At 35.7% G+C, this 22168-nt stretch overlaps 2 non-coding genes across 2 annotated transcripts; both read left to right on the top strand.

Annotated features, from left to right (window-relative positions):
- The first annotated feature begins 1644 nt into the window (after positions 1–1644).
- On the top strand, positions 1645–1716 carry TRNAM-CAU. Its single transcript has one exon. It is a non-coding gene; the product is annotated as a tRNA-Met (tRNA).
- Positions 1717–2213: 497 nt separating this feature from the next.
- On the top strand, positions 2214–2293 carry TRNAL-UAG. Its single transcript has one exon. It is a non-coding gene; the product is annotated as a tRNA-Leu (tRNA).
- The last annotated feature ends 19875 nt before the right edge of the window (positions 2294–22168 follow it).

Raw genomic sequence — 22168 nt, 5'->3', positions numbered from 1 at the left:
AACCCTTTCATGGGATCAAATTACTAAGAATTCTACCTGGATCCTTAAATATGTGAGCCTTCCAATAAAGAAAGACCCAAAGTTTGCTCAACTCATCGAACATGATGATAGAAAACGTAAAAGTAAAATTCAATGAAAATTAAATTTTCTTTCCAAAGGTAAAGATTCTTAAGCTCGAGATCTAGTACCTCAGGAATCTCGAGATCTCCATAAAAAATCAACATGTCAAAATCTATGCAAATAGAGCCGGTTGATTACAACAAAGAAGTAGTTTTAGTCGATTATGAGGGCAATCCCAGATCTCCAACTCAAACCGAATGGATACTACATCTATCTTCAACCAGATCGATATTATCACAAATGAATTGTCCACTGATAAAGAATTCCTGAAAAAGGCATTACAACCTCGAAGGATATCCTAAATATCCAACATCAAAATAACTTCTCAAACAAGATTCTCTCAACCATTGCAAGACAAGTTAAGAAAATTGGAGAAAAAATTAAGGAAAAACGACAACAAAAGAAATAAAAAAAAAACTATTGCAAATATTAATGGCGTGAGATTCCCAAAAGATGAGGAAAGTTCTTTTGTTCATACCAGCTATTTTAGACAAAGTAATCAGTCTCGGCTCAACAGAAGAGGGACTTGCTTTGATGGAAGAAAAGCTAAACAATCTCTCAATTTTGATAGAACCTTAAGTAATGAAACTTTGAGTGTCATAATGAACCAGATGAGAATGACCTAAAAAAATTTTAAAATGATTTCTCGAAAGAAGAAAAGATGCCCAAAAATCTAAACCTCATCAACAAAATTGTTAAATTAGAGGACAAAGTCCAAAAAACTAGATGAAGAAAAATTGGTATCCTATGCCCTCTTTCCCCGATGTTTCGTGCGAAGAAAAAACTCAAATGACTCAATCCACCAATGAAGGAACGTGCATACATAAGTGGAATATAGATGGTCTATCCAGTCATCTAGTCATAAATGTAATCAACAAAATGTTGATGGGAGCTAGCGCCTATAAGCTTCGAGGTAAGTTTGACCACGCTATTGCTCAAATTGTAACTTTTGGTTTCACAGGAGTACTCAAGGATGGGTTGGAGAAGCATATCTCCGACAAAGAAAAGCAAAGGATACTCAACCATACTACTATAGAAAAAGAAGTACAAATATAAAAAGTGAAATTGGAATATCTCAAGTTATGGAGAATGATATAAGTATTGAATAGCCATTAATACCCTTTTATATATTGTCTTAAAGTTTGTCGTAGGCGAACTAGAAATCCTTACTGAACGTTTGAGAAAATTCTTATGATTATAAGATGCGAAAAGTTAGCTACTTCTGATGGTACAAAGATATAATTGTAACTAAGGTTATGACAAGATATGATAGTACCCTTTAATTATGAATGATGCTCTTCATTGAAGGACTTCCAAAGTATATTTCTCAAAGGATAACTACCGCTCTCAATGAAGAGTGTAAGCATAAGATTCCTTGGAATGAATTCACTTATGGTGATTTAGGTTATGTAATAGCCAAGTCAACCGCCAGCAAATATTGTCTACTTTGGCCCGTTACATATCGTCGTGAGTCTCACAGTTATAAAAGCATCTGTTAGGTATCAAAATGATATTAATTAAATAATCAGAGTGGCGCAGCGGAAGTGTGGTGGGCCCATAACCCACAGGTCCTAGGATCGAAACCTGGCTCTGATACCAATAATAAATAACATTCCCATCAATTACAAGGTCTCTATAACTTTACTCACACTCAAAGACATGCCAATGATATTAATTAACTCTTTTAAATTAGGAATTTCACCAAACTCTTTTAAATACTCTATGGGTACGCCCTACTTTGACCAGTGCATCGTGTAACGGTCATACTTCTTCAAATGTGCGGCTTCGTGATCTTGACATGCTCGCCAAAAACTTTATGGGGTACACAATCTTTATTCACATTTTTCACCTCGGCTTTGTGGCTTTGTTATACCATAGGCAAGGTTTGCCTTCAACGTTCAAACATCACTTATGTGGAATCAAAACTTGTTTGACCACACACGCCGCCTATGCATGCATGTTCTATCATGTGCGACACAACAATGTTGCATCTCATCGTTATCTCCGAACCCAACAACACGATCCATGTATCGTGATGCAATCTCATGTCTTGAGATACTCAATCATCTTTGTTTTCTGGACACATTTGTTGGGACAGTTTGGCCGAGTGGTCTAAGGCGCTAGATTTAGGCTCTAGTCTAAAAGGGCGTGGGTTCAAATCCCATAGTTGTCATGATCATACACTTTTTAAATGTGCGGCCTCGTGATTAAGGAGTACTCAATCCCCATTCACATTTTTCACCCTTTGTTGTACCTTACGTACGGTTTGCCTTATGGTTTGAAAATCAATAATGTGGAACTAAAAAATTATTTGACCACACCCAATGCATGCATGTTCAATCATGTGCGACACAACATCATTGCATCTCATCATCCGACCCATGCATCGTATTGCAATCTCATGTACAGTCGAGTGGTTTTTTTAAATCCCCTAGCTATCATTTATTTTCATTTTTTTGTAAAGCCTCTAGCCCTACTTGTTTTGACTTTTTATGTATCACTATTAACCTCGTGGTTTTAAAACTTGTCTATTATGAAGAGATTCTAACCCAATTCCGACAAGTGTCTCATGATCTTGTCACGCTCACGACAAATCTAAAGGAGTACTCAATCTCCATTCAAATTTTACACTCGACTTTATGCTTTGTTAAACCTTAGGCAGAGTTTTTCTTCAGCATTCAAACATCCATAATGTGGAATTAAAACTTGTTTGACCACACACGCCGTCTATGCATGCATGTTCAATCATGTGCGACACAACATCATTGCATCTCATCATCCGACCCATGCATCGTATTGCAATCTCATATACAGTCGAGTGGTTTTTTTAAATCCCCTAGCTATCATTTATTTTCATTTTTTTGTAAAGCCTCTAGCCCTACTTGTTTTGACTTTTTATGTATCACTATTAACCTTGTGGTTTTAAAACTCATCTATTATGAAGAGATTCTAACCCAATTCCGACAAGTGTCTCATGATCTTGTCACGCTCACGACAAATCTAAAGGAGTACTCAATCTCCATTCAAATTTTACACTTGACTTTATGCTTTGTTAAACCTTAGGCAGAGTTTTTCTTCAGCATTCAAACATCCATAATGTGGAATTAAAACTTGTTTGACCACACACGCCGTCTATGCGTGCATGTTTAATCATGTGCGACACAACATTGTTGCATCTCGTCGTCATCTCGGTTCCTAACAGCACAACCCATGCATCGTATTGTAATCTCATGTCTCGAGATAGCTTGACTATCTTGATTTGTCCAAACACATTCGTCAGGACAGTTTGGTTGAGTTGTCTAAGGTGCTAGACAATCAATAATGTGGAACTAAAAATTATTTGACCACACCCAATGCATGCATGTTCAATCATGTGCGACACAACATCATTGCATCTCATCATCCGACCCATGCATCGTATTGCAATCTCATATCTAGAGATATGTTGACTATCTTGGTTTGTCAAGGCACATCTGTTGTACAGTCGAGTGGTTTTTTTAAATCCCCTAGCTATCATTTATTTTCATTTTTTTGTAAAGCCTCAAGCCCTACTTGTTTTGACTTTTTATGTATCACTATTAACCTCGTGGTTTTAAAACTCGTCTATTATGAAGAGATTCTAACCCAACTCCGACAAGTGTCTCATGATCTTGTCACGCTCACGACAAATCTAAAGGAGTACTCAATCTCCATTCAAATTTTTCACTTGACTTTATGCTTTGTTATACCTTAGGCAGAGTTTTTCTTCAGCATTCAAACATCCATAATGTGGAATTAAAACTTGTTTGACCACACACGCCGTCTATGCGTGCATGTTCAATCATGTGCGACACAACATTGTTGCATCTCGTCGTCATCTCGGTTCCTAACAGCACAACCCATGCATCGTATTGTAATCTCATGTCTCGAGATAGCTCGACTATCTTGATTTGTCCAAACACATTCGTCAGGACAGTTTGGTTGAGTTGTCTAAGGTGCTAGACAATCAATAATGTGGAACTAAAAATTATTTGACCACACCCAATGCATGCATGTTCAATCATGTGCGACACAACATCATTGCATCTCATCATCCGACCCATGCATCGTATTGCAATCTCATATCTAGAGATATGTTGACTATCTTGGTTTGTCAAGGCACATCTGTTGTACAGTCGAGTGGTTTTTTTAAATCCCCTAGCTATCATTTATTTTCATTTTTTTGTAAAGCCTCAAGCCCTACTTGTTTTGACTTTTTATGTATCACTATTAACCTCGTGGTTTTAAAACTCGTCTATTATGAAGAGATTCTAACCCAACTCCGACCAGTGTTTAGTGATCTTGTCACGCTCACGACAAATCTAAAGGAGTACTCAATCTCCATTCACATTTTTCACTGACTTTATGCTTTGTTATACTTTAGGCAGAGTTTTTCTTCAGCATTCAAACATCCATAATGTGGAATTAAAACTTGTTTGATCACACACGCCATCTATGCGTGCATGTTCAATCATATGCGACACAACATTGTTGCATCTCGTCGTCATCTCGGTTCCTAACAGCACAACCCATGCATCGTATTGTAATCTCATGTCTCGAGATAGCTCGACTATCTTGATTTGTCCAAACACATTCGTTGGGACAGTTTGGTTGAGTTGTCTAAGGTGCTAGACAATCAATAATGTGGAACTAAAAATTATTTGACCACACCCAATGCATGCATGTTCAATCATGTGCGACACAACATCATTGCATCTCATCATCCGACCCATGCATCGTATTGCAATCTCATGTCTAGAGATAGCTTGACTATCTTGGTTTGCCAAGGCACATCTGTTGTACAGTCGAGTGGTTTTTTTTAAATCCCCTAGCTATCATTTATTTTCATTTTTTTTTGTAAAGCCTCAAGCCCTACTTGTTTTGACTTTTTATGTATCACTATTAACCTCGTGGTTTTAAAACTCGTCTATTATGAAGAGATTCTAACCCAACTCCGACCAGTGTCTCGTGATCTTGTCACGCTCACGACAAATCTAAAGGAGTACTCAATCTCCATTCAAATTTTTCAATTGACTTTATGCTTTGTTATACCTTAGGCAGAGTTTTTCTTCAGCATTCAAACATCCATAATGTGGAATTAAAACTTGTTAGACAACACACACCGTCTATGCGTGCATGTTCAATCATGTGCGACACAACATTGTTGCATCTCGTCGTCATCTCGGTTCCTAACAGCACAACCCATGCATCGTATTGTAATCTCATGTCTCGAGATAGCTCGACTATCTTGATTTGTCCAAACACATTCGTCAGGACAGTTTGGTTGAGTTGTCTAAGGTGCTAGACAATCAATAATGTGGAACTAAAAATTATTTGACCACACCCAATGCATGCATGTTCAATCATGTGCGACACAACATCATTGCATCTCATCATCCGACCCATGCATCGTATTGCAATCTCATGTCTAGAGATAGCTTGACTATCTTGGTTTGCCAAGGCACATCTGTTGTACAGTCGAGTGGTTTTTTTTAAATCCCCTAGCTATCATTTATTTTCATTTTTTTTTGTAAAGCCTCAAGTCCTACTTGTTTTGACTTTTTATGTATCACTATTAACTTCGTGGTTTTAAAACTCGTCTATTATGAAGAGATTCTAACCCAACTCCGACTAGTGTCTCGTGATCTTGTCACGCTCACGACAAATCTAAAGGAGTACTCAATCTCCATTCACATTTTTCACTCGACTTTATGCTTTGTTATACCTTAGGCAGAGTTTTTCTTCCGCATTCAAACATCCATAATGTGGAATTAAAACTTGTTAGACAACACACACCGTCTATGCGTGCATGTTCAATCATGTGCGACACAACATTGTTGCATCTCGTCGTCATCTCGGTTCCTAACAGCACAACCCATGCATCGTATTGTAATCTCATGTCTCGAGATAGCTCGACTATCTTGATTTGTCCAAACACATTCGTTGGGACAGTTTGGTTGAGTTGTCTAAGGTGCTAGACAATCAATAATGTGGAACTAAAAATTATTTGACCACACCCAATGCATGCATGTTCAATCATGTGCGACACAACATCATTGCATCTCATCATCCGACCCATGCATCGTATTGCAATCTCATGTCTAGAGATAGCTTGACTATCTTGGTTTGCCAAGGCACATCTGTTGTACAGTCGAGTGGTTTTTTTTAAATCCCCTAGCTATCATTTATTTTCATTTTTTTTTGTAAAGCCTCAAGTCCTACTTGTTTTGACTTTTTATGTATCACTATTAACTTCGTGGTTTTAAAACTCGTCTATTATGAAGAGATTCTAACCCAACTCCGACTAGTGTCTCGTGATCTTGTCACGCTCACGACAAATCTAAAGGAGTACTCAATCTCCATTCACATTTTTCACTCGACTTTATGCTTTGTTATACCTTAGGCAGAGTTTTTCTTCCGCATTCAAACATCCATAATGTGGAATTAAAACTTGTTAGACAACACACACCGTCTATGCGTGCATGTTCAATCATGTGCGACACAACATTGTTGCATCTCGTCGTCATCTCGGTTCCTAACAGCACAACCCATGCATCGTATTGTAATCTCATGTCTCGAGATAGCTCGACTATCTTGATTTGTCCAAACACATTCGTCAGGACAGTTTGGTCGAGTTGTCTAAGGTGCTAGACTTTGACTCTGTTTCAAAAGGGCTTGGATTCAAATCCCACAGCTGTCATTTATTTTCATGTTTTGTAAAGCCTCGTGCCCGCTGCTAACACATATTGTTTGTTTTGAATTTTTATTTATTGTTGTTAACATCATTGTTTTAAAACGCGTCTACTATGGAGAGAGTCTAGCCCAACTCTGACCAGTGCATCGTGTCAAAGTCATACTTTTTCAAATGTGCGGCTTTGTGATCTTGACACAATCATGACAAAGGAGTACTTAATTCCTTTTCATATTTTTCATCTAGCTTTGTTGCTTTATGGCTTTGTTGGACCTTAGGCAGGGTTTGCCTATGGGTTTCAAACATGAATAATGTGGAATTAAAACTTATTTGACTGCACACGCCGCCTATGAGTGTTAAATCATTTGCAACACAACAACGTTGCATCTCATGGTCATCTCAGTTCCCAACAACACGACCCATGCATCGTGATGCAATCTCTAGAGATATCTCGACTATCTTAGTTAGTCCAAACACACTTGTTGGGATAGTTTGGCTTAGTGGTCCAAGGTGCTAGATTTAGTCTGTGGTTTAAAAAGGGATCTGTTTCTAATCCCATAACTGTCATTTATTTTTATTTTTTTTAAAACCTCAAGTCCGCTACTAGCACATAGTTTGATATTTTATGTATTGTTAACCTCATAGTTTCAAAATGTGTCTACTATGGGGAGCCTAATCTTGACACGCTCATGGAAAACCTTAAGGAGTACTCAATCCCCATTCACATTTTTCACCCGGCTTTGTGGCTTTGTTGGACCTTAGGCAGAATTTTCCTTTGGAATTCAAACATCACTTATGTGGAATTCAAACATGTTTGACCACACACGCCGCCTATGCGTGCATATTCAATCATGTGCGACACAAACAGGTTGCATCTCATTGTAGATGAGAGCCCCCCAATCAGGAAAGACTCACCGTCTGCTTAAATCATCGAACATCATAATGAAAAGCCTAGATGAAAGCTATCTCGCGACGAAGAAAAGCAAAGGACACCCAGTCATACTACTATAAAAAAAAAAAGTAGTACAAATATAGAAAAAGTAGTACAAATATCAAAAGTAAAGTTAGAATGTCTCAAGTCATGGAGAATGATATAAGGGTTGAAGGGCCGTTAATACCTTTTTATATACTGTCTCAAAGTTTGCCATAAGTGAACTTAACATCTATGAGGAAAGCTAGAGATCAAAATGATTAATATCAGCAGAAGCATGGTGGGCCCATAATTCACAGGTCCCACGATTGAAACCTAACTTTGATATCATAATACTACATGTGAAATAACATAGTCAACAAAAATAAGGGACATTACTTATCCTACAATACATAAAATACATAAAAGTGGCAGTGAACCACACATCACTCACCTATCTTTTTTGGTTTGATTGTCCTTCTTTCAGTGTCCCTCAACGAGGCGTCTCCGTCATCAAACCGAAGTTAAATCATGCTTCATGATAACCAATTACTTTGTTGATTGAATATCTTAGAGAGAAAAAATACTTGTTTGAGATTTGAATCACTCCGCAGGCAAGATCGATCATGTCAAGCTTAGATGATACTAAACATACAACCTAAACTACGTAGCATTACAAAAAAAAACTTAGTACTTAGTTAAAAGAAGGCATAAATGATCTTTTTACTACCTTTTTCAAGTCTACAAGACAACATAAGTGGCTATATATGCCTCAACATGAAACCCTTCACCTTCAACTAGGAATTTTAAGAGTTGTATCATTCATACCTTTAGGACTATAATTAGCCACTATAAAAATAAGGAATTTTAAGAGTTGTGTCATTCATACTTTTAGGACTATAATTAACCATGGTAAAATGTAACGATCTTATTTTTTTTTTACTAAAATAGAGTCGTACCATATACATGATGTGATCTTTTTATGTGGATTTATTCATTTTAAATGTTTCATCAGTCCCATGGACTTACATAATAAAAATAAAATCTGTAAATAAATCGAAAACATATAAGAAATGATAATAAACATATATATCCAAAAACTAGAAAACAAATGATGATGGAGTTGACACACGAGTCGTGTGAGTTGCGACTGACATGGGAAGCGTGTGCGCTGCACATGAGAAGATCATGACTAGTTTGTCAAGTCACACATGCATTTCTCGGAGAGTGTTCTTTTCAGGTCATGGGCTACTGGGGTGTGATTTAGTGCTTGTTGGGCCACCCGTGTTGAACCTGGATCCAAAAGTCTATCGGTTTTGTCTCTCTAACCTTTTTTCTACTTCTACTAGATCTTCGGCACTCACTGAAAATGCTTTAAGGAAATAAATAGTCATAAAATGCATTTATGTCTATCGCGAGATTTCTGATGCGAGGGTGGTTGCTCCCACGAGATCGCTAACTCTTTAACCTAAATGTGAATAAAAATTCATAAAATACATTAGGGAGATGCACAAAAAAAATTTGTAACTAGGATAAATAAAACTCATCTTCCTTAAGCTTATATTGCATGATTGAGATGTCTTGATTCGTATCATTCTCCACTTCTTCAAGAGGATTCATCATCGAATCTATTTGTAAAACTTTGCTGCAAAAGTAGGTTAAGAAAGTACAGAAGACCTCACAACACTTTATCACGTGAACACTCAACACCTTATTCACGTGTACACTCAAGGAATTGTTGGCAACTGTTTGCACTCATTTACACAAATTAAGCTCTCTGTAAGGACATGGCTGATGCGATGGCTCTAAAAGACAGGTAAATATTTTGCGAAATAAAATCATTAAAATTTAAAACATAATTTACATCATACCAAAATAGTGTGCGCACATTAGTAATTTAGAATACAACATAATCATTAAACGACAGAATAAGGAACAGACGCAAAATATTTTAAAATAAAAGGGTTGAGACGGCGGGTGAGGTTAATCTATGGCACCTGCTCCAGAGTCCGCTCCCGACCTCGACCAGCTCCTTATTACCTGAAAAAAAATGGAGAATAAGGAATGAGTACAAGACTCAGTAAGTAACCTACTTGTAGGCTCTTAATCGTGTCCTTGATATGCTAGGGTACCACATTCTTTGTTCTTGTTTGTTCTTGATCTTGTTCTTGTGGTAAGTGCTTAAGCCCTTTTAATTCTTGTTCTTGTCTTGGGGTTCTTATCTTGATCTTTCTTGAGGACCTTAGTTCTTAAACCCTAAAACCTTGGTTTTCCTTTAAGGGCCTTAGCACTATGGTTTTTGGTTCTTGGTCATTTGTTCCTGGTTCTTGTCCTTAGAACTAGGATCTTGATCCATGTTCTAGTCCTTAATCTTTCTCTTATTCTTGGTACTTTCTTGGTTCTTGTTCTATTATTGTTTCGTTCTCCAAGACACTCCCCCTAGGATTTACGGCATTAGACATATACTTGAGAATCCTGTTAACAAGGCTTCATGCATTCTAAGCGACACAGCTTTAACCTACGTCCAAGGCTTCATGCGTTCCAAGCGACGTAGTCCTTATCCATCGTCCTTGAGTGGTACCTAGTATTCTTCTTACTTGGGTAGTTGTAAAGCTTGTGTGTTGTTGTTCTTGGTTCTTAATCTTGTAAGTTTCTAAGGTCCTTAATTCCTTGAGACATAAGTCGAACTTGTATTTGTAACCATATGAACCCATCTTAGAGTAAGTTTCTCTAGAAGGTCATAGATTCTTAGGAAGTTCTTTAGAGGGTTCTAGAAGAGTCTGAAGTCTTGTGGTGTTTCCTTTAGATGTTTCTTGGATCCTAACTTGGTTTAGGTTCCAAACTTACTCCAATCAACTTGAAACCTCAAACATATCTTCATGTCCTTCATAATCGACCTTGTAAGAAGTAGCAAATCATTCGGAGCACGTATAGACCTTGAAATCTCATAAGAAGTTCTTGGGACATTTTGGCCATTTCACCCCTAATTCTTGGTTTTGCTACTTAACGTGTTCCAATGCCTTTCAACTTTACCAAATCATCAAACATCATAAAATAGGATCTACTTCAGAGTTTCATAGCATTTGGAGATCATCTAGGTCATGAACTGTAGGTAGATATCATTAGCGGCATTATGGTCATTGTGCACCACTTCTTGGTTTACCCACTTATCCTTATCTAATGACTACTAAACTTCATATAGAACCTCAAAATGCTATAATATGCTCAGAATTAAAATTTTATAGGCAGCAGAGTTCATCCAATGGGTTATTCTAATGTTACCTAATTACCGAGCAATTTGATAGGTTTAAGGTCTTAACTCGCGGTTCTTTGAGTTTTTCTTTCATCTAATCCTAGTTCGTACTTGGTGTTCATATGAAAATCCAAGTGATTCCTGCAAGTACTTCTTAACAAAAAGTCCAAGGTGGCTACTTACCTCGTTGTCGACATTCAGGACCTCTATTCTTGAGCTTCCGGTACCCGATTTACCTCAACTATCCTTTCACAGACTCCTTATTGTGTCTACTTTCTGGAACCATAGAGTTTTTCACGAAAATCTGTTTGAAAGGGGGTTAAAATTGAGAAAAACCGAGGGAAGGTTGAGTTTTGGGTTGACATGGCCAGTTCAACTGAACCAACCACGTCATCGTCTTCTTCCTCCAGACGGGGAGAAGACGCGTGTGATCGTTCGCACCGCCGTCTAAAACTCGCCCTCCCCAGCTCCTATCACACTGTTTCTCCCCTCGATTCTTTCATAAAACTTAAAGAAGGTGTTACAAGGAAGAGCTAGGGATTGATTTTATACCTTCTCATCGGATTGTAGCCTAAGATATTTGCTTCCAAAGTTCGTCCAAAATATGATTTCTCGCCGTTGTAAAAACAGATGATTTCTTATTGGGTAGCCGATTCTAGGGGTTTTTTAGGCTCGATTTCTTCACGAAACCTCTTCCTTATTGTTCTCTTAAGCTAAAGTTATTAGTTTGGAGGAATGACTTTGAGTGTAGAATCTTAATTTTGAGAAATCACTCTCCGTCTGCAAGTTACCCGACGCCTCCGATTTACAATCTCTTGGGTATCTCGTTCTTTGACGTTTCAACTCTTTATTCATTCATCAAAGTTACTCATCTTCTTTTTCTGAAGCTAAAGGAATCCTTAATTTGAAAGAAAAGTGGCCGTAGATAGGAATTCGACACTTACCTCCGACTTGAGCCCGAAATGGATTTTCTTCAATTGGGAACGTTCCTTAGATTATTTCTCTTTGCGGTCTTCTATGGAAACATTCCTTGTTGGTGCAGAAACCTATTGGGGTCGTCCTTGCTCGAAGAATACTTGTATATCCTTGGATTGGAATTTTGAGTTTTCCTTCAAGCTTTTTAATGGCGGATTGGATTGGGGGAATGGTTTCTAGGCACTTTCCGGACTCTATTCCTTCATAGAACTTGTGGGTAATGTTGTTTAGAAGCTATAGGAACCAGTTTGAAAGGAAATGGTGGAGAATTGCTCTCGAATTTTGAAGAAACCTGAGAGTAGAAGATCCAAAATCTAAACACTTATTGCCAACAGCTAGGTGCTCGACCTTGCTCGATTCTTGTTCCAAAGGATTGCCCCAACTACAGAATTTATAAGGGAAACTTAAACCAACATTGGGAGCTCCAGAATCATCATGAATTGTCAGTTGGATTTTCTAGAAAATTCGTTGGAAATATCTACTTCGATCAGAGCCTCACCGACCTTGGTTTTGAATCCTAGCCGTTGGATGTGACGATCCGTGAGTTTTCTAGAATATATACAAGTTTGGAGGAGATCCAACGGCTGAAAGTCGACAAAATAATACAATACTATGAAAGTTATTAAAAGATCAGAATTAATTCAATCTCCTCGTCCCTCTCACACGCCACGACCTTGTCTATACCCGAAAACATAAAACAAATTGAAGTAGATGCTTTTTAATACACAAAAATTCCAAAGTCATCACATGGTCGATGTTTTCACCTTCCTCATCAGTCCCGTACTACGACCTTGTCTTAAATAAGCCTAAAACCAGAATATGATTTTAGGTCCCATTAGACATTGAAAGACTTACATGTGTGTATTTTTTGATCTTAACAATAGGGTCACTTATGGTGTTTTTTTAAATAGTCATTCTCTTCCTAACATTTTTTTCGGTTAAAAACATGATTCATAATTACTACTTTATATTAATTTAAATTTTATTGTCAAGTAAATATTTGAAATATTTCTATAAAGGCTCCAAGATTTCATGAAAACATTTGAAAACTCTCCTAATATGTATGTTGCATACCTTAAAATTAGAGTCATTACACGTTATTTACATTTTCATCCATGAATTTTTACTAATTACGATGTTTTGGTTCGTAAGGTTAATATCTATAAATGTTTAAAAGAATTAAATAAATTTTGAAAATTTTATGAAAAAATTAACGATACTTTTTTATCTTTTGAGTTGTTCTGCTGGATCGGTCGTTCAAGACCTTTGGTCTCTATCCGGACCCGATGAATAAAATCGGGACACTTCTTATGGACTTGTTGAGAATGATTCTGATCCAGTTCATGACCCATTAGAAGTAGAAGGCGCTCTGTTTGGATTGGGATCCTCACGGACAAAAAAGATTGCAGTCAGTTTGATAGTGATTGAGTGACATTGCTTCTTCGGCCCGAACCTAGAAATCTCTTCGATATGATACAAAATGGATCAGCATCATAATTATTTTAAATTAATTAACCAAAAGATAACTCTAAAGACCAAACTGAGCATTACTGACAACTAGGAGTAAAATGTAATATATTCGAACCAATAACAAAATGAAAACTAAACTTCGAAGTATAATAAAAATGTAACGGTGGGATCTCACATCGGTTGGAGAGGGGAACGAAACATTCCTTATAATGTCTTAGAAACTTCTCCCTAGCAGACACGTTTTAAAACCGTGAGGTTGAGAGCTATATGTAACGGCTCAAAACGGACAATATTTTTTTAGCGGTTGGCTTGGACGGTTGTAACATATCAAAGAAGACAATTTTTGTTAACAGTAAGCTTGGACTATTGTAACAAAACAAAGCAGACAATATCTATTAGCGGTGAACTTGGGTTGTTGTAACCGGTCAACCTGAAAAATATTTCTTAGGGGTGAGATTAAAATGATATATATATTTTTTAATTCTTTCCGTCCTTTGGAAGAAATTAAAACTTGATCCCAATTCATTACTTGCATCCCTTTTGTGGTCTTTACATTAAGTTGGTAAATGGTAACCTTAGTGTATTAAATTCATAACATCCCATTTAATGATGTATTTCTAAAATTCATATTAGCAAATTAATTGAATATTGTCCCAAAGATTATACAATGGGATGGACAACAATGAAACGAACTTCATCCCATCAAACAATTTACAATACAACATAATCGCAAACAAGCTTCGTCTCAACTTGGCTTTCATTGTTGCGATGATATTGTTCCTCGGCTCTTCTTTTGGTAATTTTCAACCTTGTTTCTTTTTCTTCTTTTTTTTTCGTTTTTTGATAACTCTCCAAAAGTAGAGTTATATCAAGTCTTTTTACCGTTAATTTTGCACTTATACTCACCATTTTCTCATTAATTGCTCCATTTATTCTAATTAGTACACATGAGATAGCCAATTGTGGTTTAATATGAAAAGAAGATTAATTTCCACAAATCGAGCTTAATTGTACACTTAATTGAGCTATTTGGTAAAATTCTAGAACATTTATGCTGAACCATGATGCTATAGCAAATTTGGAACCAACACTGCTTGCAAATCTGAAAATAAATTGCAGACTTTGATACTGAAACAATACGAAAGCAAACTTTTTGAGGATGACCTGGAAATTTTAATCCACATCAGCAGTCCACGTGGATCATTGGCTACCAAATTAGAAACATCGTAGGAGGACAATTTTATCGTTTCTCAGCCCTAAATTAGAAGAAACAAGCATTATAAAAGGAAAAGGATACCTAAAATAGAGAGGGGCCACACTTGGGGGAGAGAAATTGGATTAGACAGCAGCAACGGAGGGGCCACACTTGGGGAGAGAAATCGGATTAGACAACAGCAGCCTCCGCTGTTATGAAACCAGAGAAGAAGAAGAAAATCCTAATCCAGCAACTATTGACAGTGGAAGTAAAACGAGACCAACAAAGATTGATTAGGGCAAAGAGGTGGATGTGAGAGCTCAAGGGAAGGGAACTTCTAGAACGACAACAAAACGGGATAACTCTCTATTTCCTTATTCTCTTTTCTCATTCCATCAATTTTACATGATTGAGATGTGAATTCCTCCGGTTTAATTCAGTTTGTATGGAGAGCTTGTTAGATCGGTATGACTACCCTAGAAGGGGTGAATAGAGTTTCAACAATAATTTTTTTTTTTAATAACAATAAAACTTGATACCATGCAATAAAAATTAACAATAATTTTGAATTTAAATAGAAAAAAAAATTAATTAGGAAAAGGGTTAGAAAATATAACACCTTAGTTTTATAGTGTTTCGGTCAAACTCGACCTACTCCACTACCCAAGCGCCTCTTGGGAATTTGAATAAAACTTTCTGACTCTTTCCTTGGATCAGAGCCCGAGCCGAACCGCTACACAACTTCTTTTACGAGTGCAAGAGAAAACTCAATCCTTTCCACGGCTCAGGATCAAACTGGTACACCCCTCTTTTTACGAGTTCAAGAGCAAACTCAATCTTTTCCACGGCTTAGGATGAAACTCGTACAATTGTCTGAAATCTTATAGAAACACCACAACTCTCTGAAGTAATAGATTTACAATTTTCTCACAATACAATAGATATCTCTCTCAAGAATAAGATAAACAAGAAATAGAATTGGAAGCTTTGGAGAGAGCAACAATGGAGGCTTTTAAACAAAAATTTTAGATCGAAACACACCACAACTCTCTGAAGTAATAGATTTCCAATTTTCTCGCAATACAATAAACATCTCTCTCGATCTCTCTCAAGAATAAGATAAACAAGAAATAGAATTGGAAGCTTTGGAGAGAGCAACAATGGAGGCTTTTAAACAAAAATTTTAGATCAAGAAAACTATGGAAATTGTGTATTGTGTTCTATGTTGTGTATGTTGTGTTCTGAAGAATATGAAAAGGTGATGAGAGAAATAGAATTGGAACCATCTCTCTCCATTTCTCTCAAGAATAAGATAAACAAGAAATAGAATTGGAAGCTTTGGAGAGAGCAACAATGGAGGCTTTTAAACAAAAATTTTAGATCAAGAAAACTATGGAAATTGTGTATTGTGTTCTATGTTGTGTATGTTGTGTTCTGAAGAATATGAAAAGGTGATGAGAGAAATAGAATTGGAACCATCTCTCTCCATTTCTCTCAAGAATAAGATAAACAAGAAATAGAATTGGAAGCTTTGGAGAGAGCAACAATGGAGGCTTTTAAACAAAAATTTTAGATCGAGAAAACTATGAAAATTGTGTATTGTATTCTATGTTGTGTGTTGTGTTTTGAAAAATATGAAGAGGTGATGGGAGAAATAGAATTGGAAGCTTTGGAGAGAGCAACACCACAACTCTCTAAAGTAATAGATTTACAATTTTCTCACAATACAATAAATCTCTCTCAAGAATAAGATAAACAGGAAATAGAATTGGAAGCTTTGGAGAGAGCAACAATGGAGGCTTTTAAACAAAAATTGTAGATCGAGAAAACTATGAAAATTGTGTATTGTATTCTATGTTGTGTGTGTTGTGTTCTGAAAAATATGAAGAGGTGATGAGAGAAATAGAATTGGAAGCTTTAGAGAGAGCAACAATGGAGGATTTTAAACAAAAATTTTAGATCGAGAAAACTATGGAAATTGTGTATTGTGTTCTACGTTGTGTGTGTTGTGTTCTGAAAAATATGAAGTTGTGTTATTGTGTTCTCAAAAATATGAAGAGGTGATGAGTTTAAATAGTGATGAAGTTGAGAAAATTATGGAAATTGTGTAGTGTGTTCTATATTTTGTGTGTTATGTTCTATGTTGTGTGTGTTGTGTTCTGAAAAATATGAAAAGGTGATGGGTTTAAATAGTGATGAAGTTGTAAAAATAGGAATTAATACAGACCACTAAAATGTGAAGACATAAAAATAATATTTATTTATTTTTAAATTTATCGTAAAAAATTATAGACCACGTGTTTATATATATATATATATTATTATTTTAAATGAATATTCAAAACATTTTAAATTCATTTTCATTTATATAAATATATTTAAATGTAATAATATAATAAAAAAAATATTAATCAAAACCACGTGCGTGACATTTATAAAGTAATTAGAAAGTTTAAAAAGTAATTAGAAAATTTTATAAATCTAATTGAAATATTATAAATGTAATTTAAATAATTTTATAATTCAAGAAAACTAGTCTTCATTGAAATAGTAACCGAAAACTTTTATTTTAGATTAAAGCAATTGAAAATTTCACCATTTGTTACTCTACCAAAGTTATAAATGTCATACTTCGATTGGTCCATGATGTCAATTTTGTCCGCTGGTCCATGATGTCAATTTTGTCACCATATCATCACGTCAACTATCTTGTTTTGAATTTGATTGGTCCATGATGTCAATTTTTGCCGCCACATCATCACGTCGGGTATCTTGTTTTGACTGAAACTTGTTCGTTTTATCTCTAATTTGAGTGAACCAAAAAAGACGTTCAAATCGTTATTCCCAACCTTACACTATCGACAAAATACTGAGAATTGTTAATAATTGAAGGTAGATTTGTTATCATCCAAACATCAATTAATTAATTAATTTGAGATTAAAGGCCAAAAAGCCAACCATCTCACCCTCTTTCATGATGACAAACCATTTCAAGAAAAATAGTATGAAATCCATAAAACCATAAAACTTTAAATAATGAACATGTCCAAATAATAATATCGTGATACCAATATTGATGCATCATCATAGTCATTTTAATATATCATCAAAAATTTGAAATTCACTCACATCCATATTCTCCCCCTATGTTGATTCAATTATAAAATAACAAACTTAAAGCATATTTTTCCTAATTTTCTCCCCTTTGTAATCATAAAAAAGAACAATAAAAAATAATGAAAGAATGACATGCTCCCCCTAAAAACATGCCTTTAAATAAGATTATAAAATTCAAGATATATCACACCAAGTAATACCAAACTCAAATTCAAGATATATCACACCGAATAATACCAAGCTCAAGCCTATTTTTGCAAAAAAAAACTTCATTTAACGGCTTGTTAAAAATATCTGCTAATTGATTATTAGAGTTTACAAAATCAAGAATAATATGTTCATTTTGCACTTGCTCTCTAATAAAATGATGGCTAATGTCCATAGTCATAGAATGCTGAACAATTTTTTTTGGTTAAATTAATAGCACTAGTGTTATCACAAAATATAAGCACACTATCAAATTTTAATCCAAAATCACAAAAGAGTTTGTTTCATCCAAAGAATTTGAGCACAACAACTAGCAACCACAATATATTCTGCTTCTGTACTAGATAAGGCAACCGAATTTTACTTTTTACTAAACCAAGAAACTAATGAACTACCCAGAAATTGACAAGTTCCACTAGTACTTTTACGATCAAGTAAACTTCCCCCAAAATCCGCATCAGAATATCCTACTCATCTAAACCCAACATTTCTAGGATACCACAATCCTAAATTGATAGTCCCAAACAAATATTTAAATATTCTTTCAAGGGCATGTAGATGAGATTCCTTAGGACAAGATTCCTTACCACAAGATTGAAACCTAGCACAAGGACATACACTAAACATAATATCAGGTCTCCTAGCAGTCAAGTAAAGTAAAGATCCAATCATACCTCGATAAGATTTTATATCTACACATTTACCTTTTTCATCCTTATCAAGCTTGGTAGATGTGCTCATTGGAGTTTTTGCAATCCTACCTTCATTGAACTTGAACTTCTTGAGTAAATCCTTGATGTACTTCTCTTTATTTAGGAAGATACCATCTTTTGGTTGTCTGATTTGAAGTCCAAGAAAGAAACTGAGCTCTCCCATCGTACTCGTCTCAAACTCATTATGCATACATTTAGAAAATTCTTCGCATAAAGAAGGGTTAGTAGAATCAAATATAATATCATCCACATATATTTGCACTAATAGCATATTTTTTTCTTTAATTTTAATAAAGAGAGTAGTGTCGAGCTTACCCATTTTGAAATCATTCTCAATAAGAAAATTACTAAGTCTATCGTACCAAGCTCTTGGAGCTTGTTTTAAGTCCTAAAGAGCCTTTTTCAACTTATAGACATGACGTGGAAAGTCAAAATTTTCAAATCGAGGAGGTTGTTTTACATCAACTTCCTCCATAATATAACCATTTAAGAATGACTTTTCACATACATTTTGATATAATATAAAATTTTTGTAAGAAGCAAATGCATGTAACATTTTAATAGCCTATAATCTAGCAACGGGTGCAAAAGTTTCTTCATAGTCTATACCTTCCTCCTGACAATAACCTTGAGCTACAAGTCTAGCTTTAGGCATTGCTTGCCTTCGGCAACCAAACATCACTTTTGTAGAATTCAATTTTGTTTGGCCACACACGTTGCCTGCGCATGCATGTTCAATCGTGCGCAACACAACAACGTTGCTTCTCATTGTCATATCAGTTCCCAACAATAGGATCCATGCATCATGACATGATGCATGACCATCTTAGTTTGCTCAAACACATACGTTGGGAACTGACGCATGTGTCAATCATCTCATTAGGACATTTGAAACATTCATCCGTCTGGATTCTCTTGAGCATCAGACTCTCCCGTGTACATGCTAAACCATTTACGACATACTTTCTTGATAACGGGTGCATGATCCAACCTTCGACACATGGGTTGGGGGGCAATATTGGCACACCTATGCCATCTCTTACTTTGTTGTTTCTTTCATCAAGCATAGAAAATGTAATCTATTTTAAGATTAAGATCAATCATTAGCTCACGTCATAAATCTTGACTTGAAGAATATGCAAATAAGGGCCACATTTTATGGGACAAGGGTGCCATTGCAACCATATCAGAATCCTCACCCAAATCTTGTTAAACATGTCATAATCTAATAATAATGCCAAAAACTTGATGATGGAATATAAAATTTTCAAATGACTCACCGTGTCAAAGGAATCATCATTTTCAAATGACAATTGTGGTCGGTGGCGTTTGTTGTTAAAAACCTTGAGGATGTGAATCTAAGAACGATCATTAAGGACATATATTGTGTCTTCTTCTTCAATGATGGAAGGAGAAGACGCTAAACCTATTGAGGCGGCCTCTTGAAGAATCTTTTAAAAATCACCTACCGAAGATGTCTGGGCTAAAACTGCTAGTAGCCTAGACATTGAGTTGAGAAATTCAGTGTTTTTCCTTTGTGGCAGATCTTGTAAATGACCATTGTTCGAAAGACGTATCAAAACTATTTACTTTTCGTTAAAGGATCGTCATATCCTTTCTGCCCTCATGTTTGATATTCACATAGAGAACCTTAACATCTCATTAGATACTCACTTCATAGTAGTCATTTTCAGTATATTTTACAAGTTAAGCATTCAAATATCTCCCCCACAACTCTTAGATCTTCTCCAAAAAGATTTACTATGCTCATAGAGGTAAATCTGGAGAAATCGTCAACCTGTTTCCAGAACCCTTTCATGGGATCAAATTACTAAGAATTCTACCTGGATCCTTAAATATGTGAGCCTTCCAAACAAGAAAGACACAGTTTTCTCAAATCAACGAACATGATGATGGAAAACCTAAAAGTAAAATTCAATGAAAATTAAATTTTCTTTCCAAAGGTAAAGATTCTTAAGCTCGAGATCTAGTACCTCAGGAATCTCGAGATCTCCATAAAAAATCAATATGTCAAAGTCTATGCAAATAGAGCCTGTTGATTACAACAAAGAAGTAGTTTTAGTCGATTATGAGGGCAATCCCAGATCTCCAACTCAAACCGAATTGGACACTACATCTATCTTCAACCAGATCGATATTATCACAAATGAATTGTCCACTGATAAAGAATTCTTGAAAAAGGCATTACAACCTCGAAGGATATCCTAAATATCCAACATCAAAATAACTTCTCAAACAAGATTCTCTCAACCATTGCAAGACAAGGTAAGAAGATTGAAGAAAAAATTAAGGAAAAACGACAACAAAAGAAATAAAAAAAAAACTATTGCAAATATTAATGGCGTGAGATTCCCAAAAGTTGGGGAAAGTTCTTTTGTTCATACTAGCTATTTTAGACAAAGTAATCAGTCTCGGCTAAACAGAAGAGGCACTTGCTCTGATGGAAGAAAAGCTTAACAATCTCTCAATTTTGATAGAACCTTAAGTAATTAAACTTTTAGTGTCATAATGAACCAGAGGAGAATGACCTCAAAAAATTTTAAAATGATTTCTCGAAAGAAGAAAAGATACCCAAAAAACTAGACCTCATCAACAAAATTGTTAAATTAGAGGACAAAGTCCAAAAAAACTAAATGAAGAAAAATTGGTATCCTAAGCCCTCTTTCCCCGATGTTTCGTGCGAAGAGAAAACTCAAATGACTCAATCCACCTATGAAGGAACATGCATACATAAGTGGAATATAGATGGTCTATCCGGTCATCTAGTCATAAATGTAATCAACAAAATGTTGATGGGAGCTAGCGCCTATAGGCTTCGAGGTAAGTTTGACCACGCTATTACTCAAATTGTAACTTTTGGTTTCACATGAAATCCTTACTGAACGTTTGAGAAAATTCTTATGATTATAAGATGTGAAAAGTTAGCTACTTCTGATGGTACAAAGATATAATTGTAACTAAGGTTATGACAAGATATGATAGTACCCTTTAATTATGGATGATGAGCTTCATTGAAGGACTTCCAAAGTATATTTCTCAAAGGATAACTACCGCTCTCAATGAAGAGTATAAGCATAAGATTCCTTGGAATGAATTCACTTATGGTGATTTAGGTTATGTAATAGTCAAGTCAACCGCTAGCAAATATTGTCTACTTTGGCCCGTTACGTATCGTCGTGAGTCTCACGGTTTTAAAAGCATCTGTTAGGGATCAAAATGATATTAATTAACTAATTAGAGTGGTGCAGCGAAAGCGTGGTGGGCCCATACAGGTCCCAGGATTGAAACCTGGCTCTGATACCAACAATAAATAACATTTCCATCAATTACAAGGTCCTTATAACTTTTGGTTTCACAGGAATACTCATACTCAAAGACAGGTGATAGGTATTGTTTTCACGAGTATAGCTCAAATTATAACTTCTCGTTTCACGAGTACTCAACCTCACCTTCAACCTAAGGGCCAATGATATTAATT

The sequence above is a fragment of the Cucurbita moschata genome, unplaced genomic scaffold, assembly GCF_002738365.1.
Source record: "Cucurbita moschata cultivar Rifu unplaced genomic scaffold, Cmos_1.0 Cmo_Scf00070, whole genome shotgun sequence".
NCBI lineage: Eukaryota > Viridiplantae > Streptophyta > Magnoliopsida > Cucurbitales > Cucurbitaceae > Cucurbita > Cucurbita moschata.
This window is presented reverse-complemented; position numbering and strand designations above follow the sequence as displayed.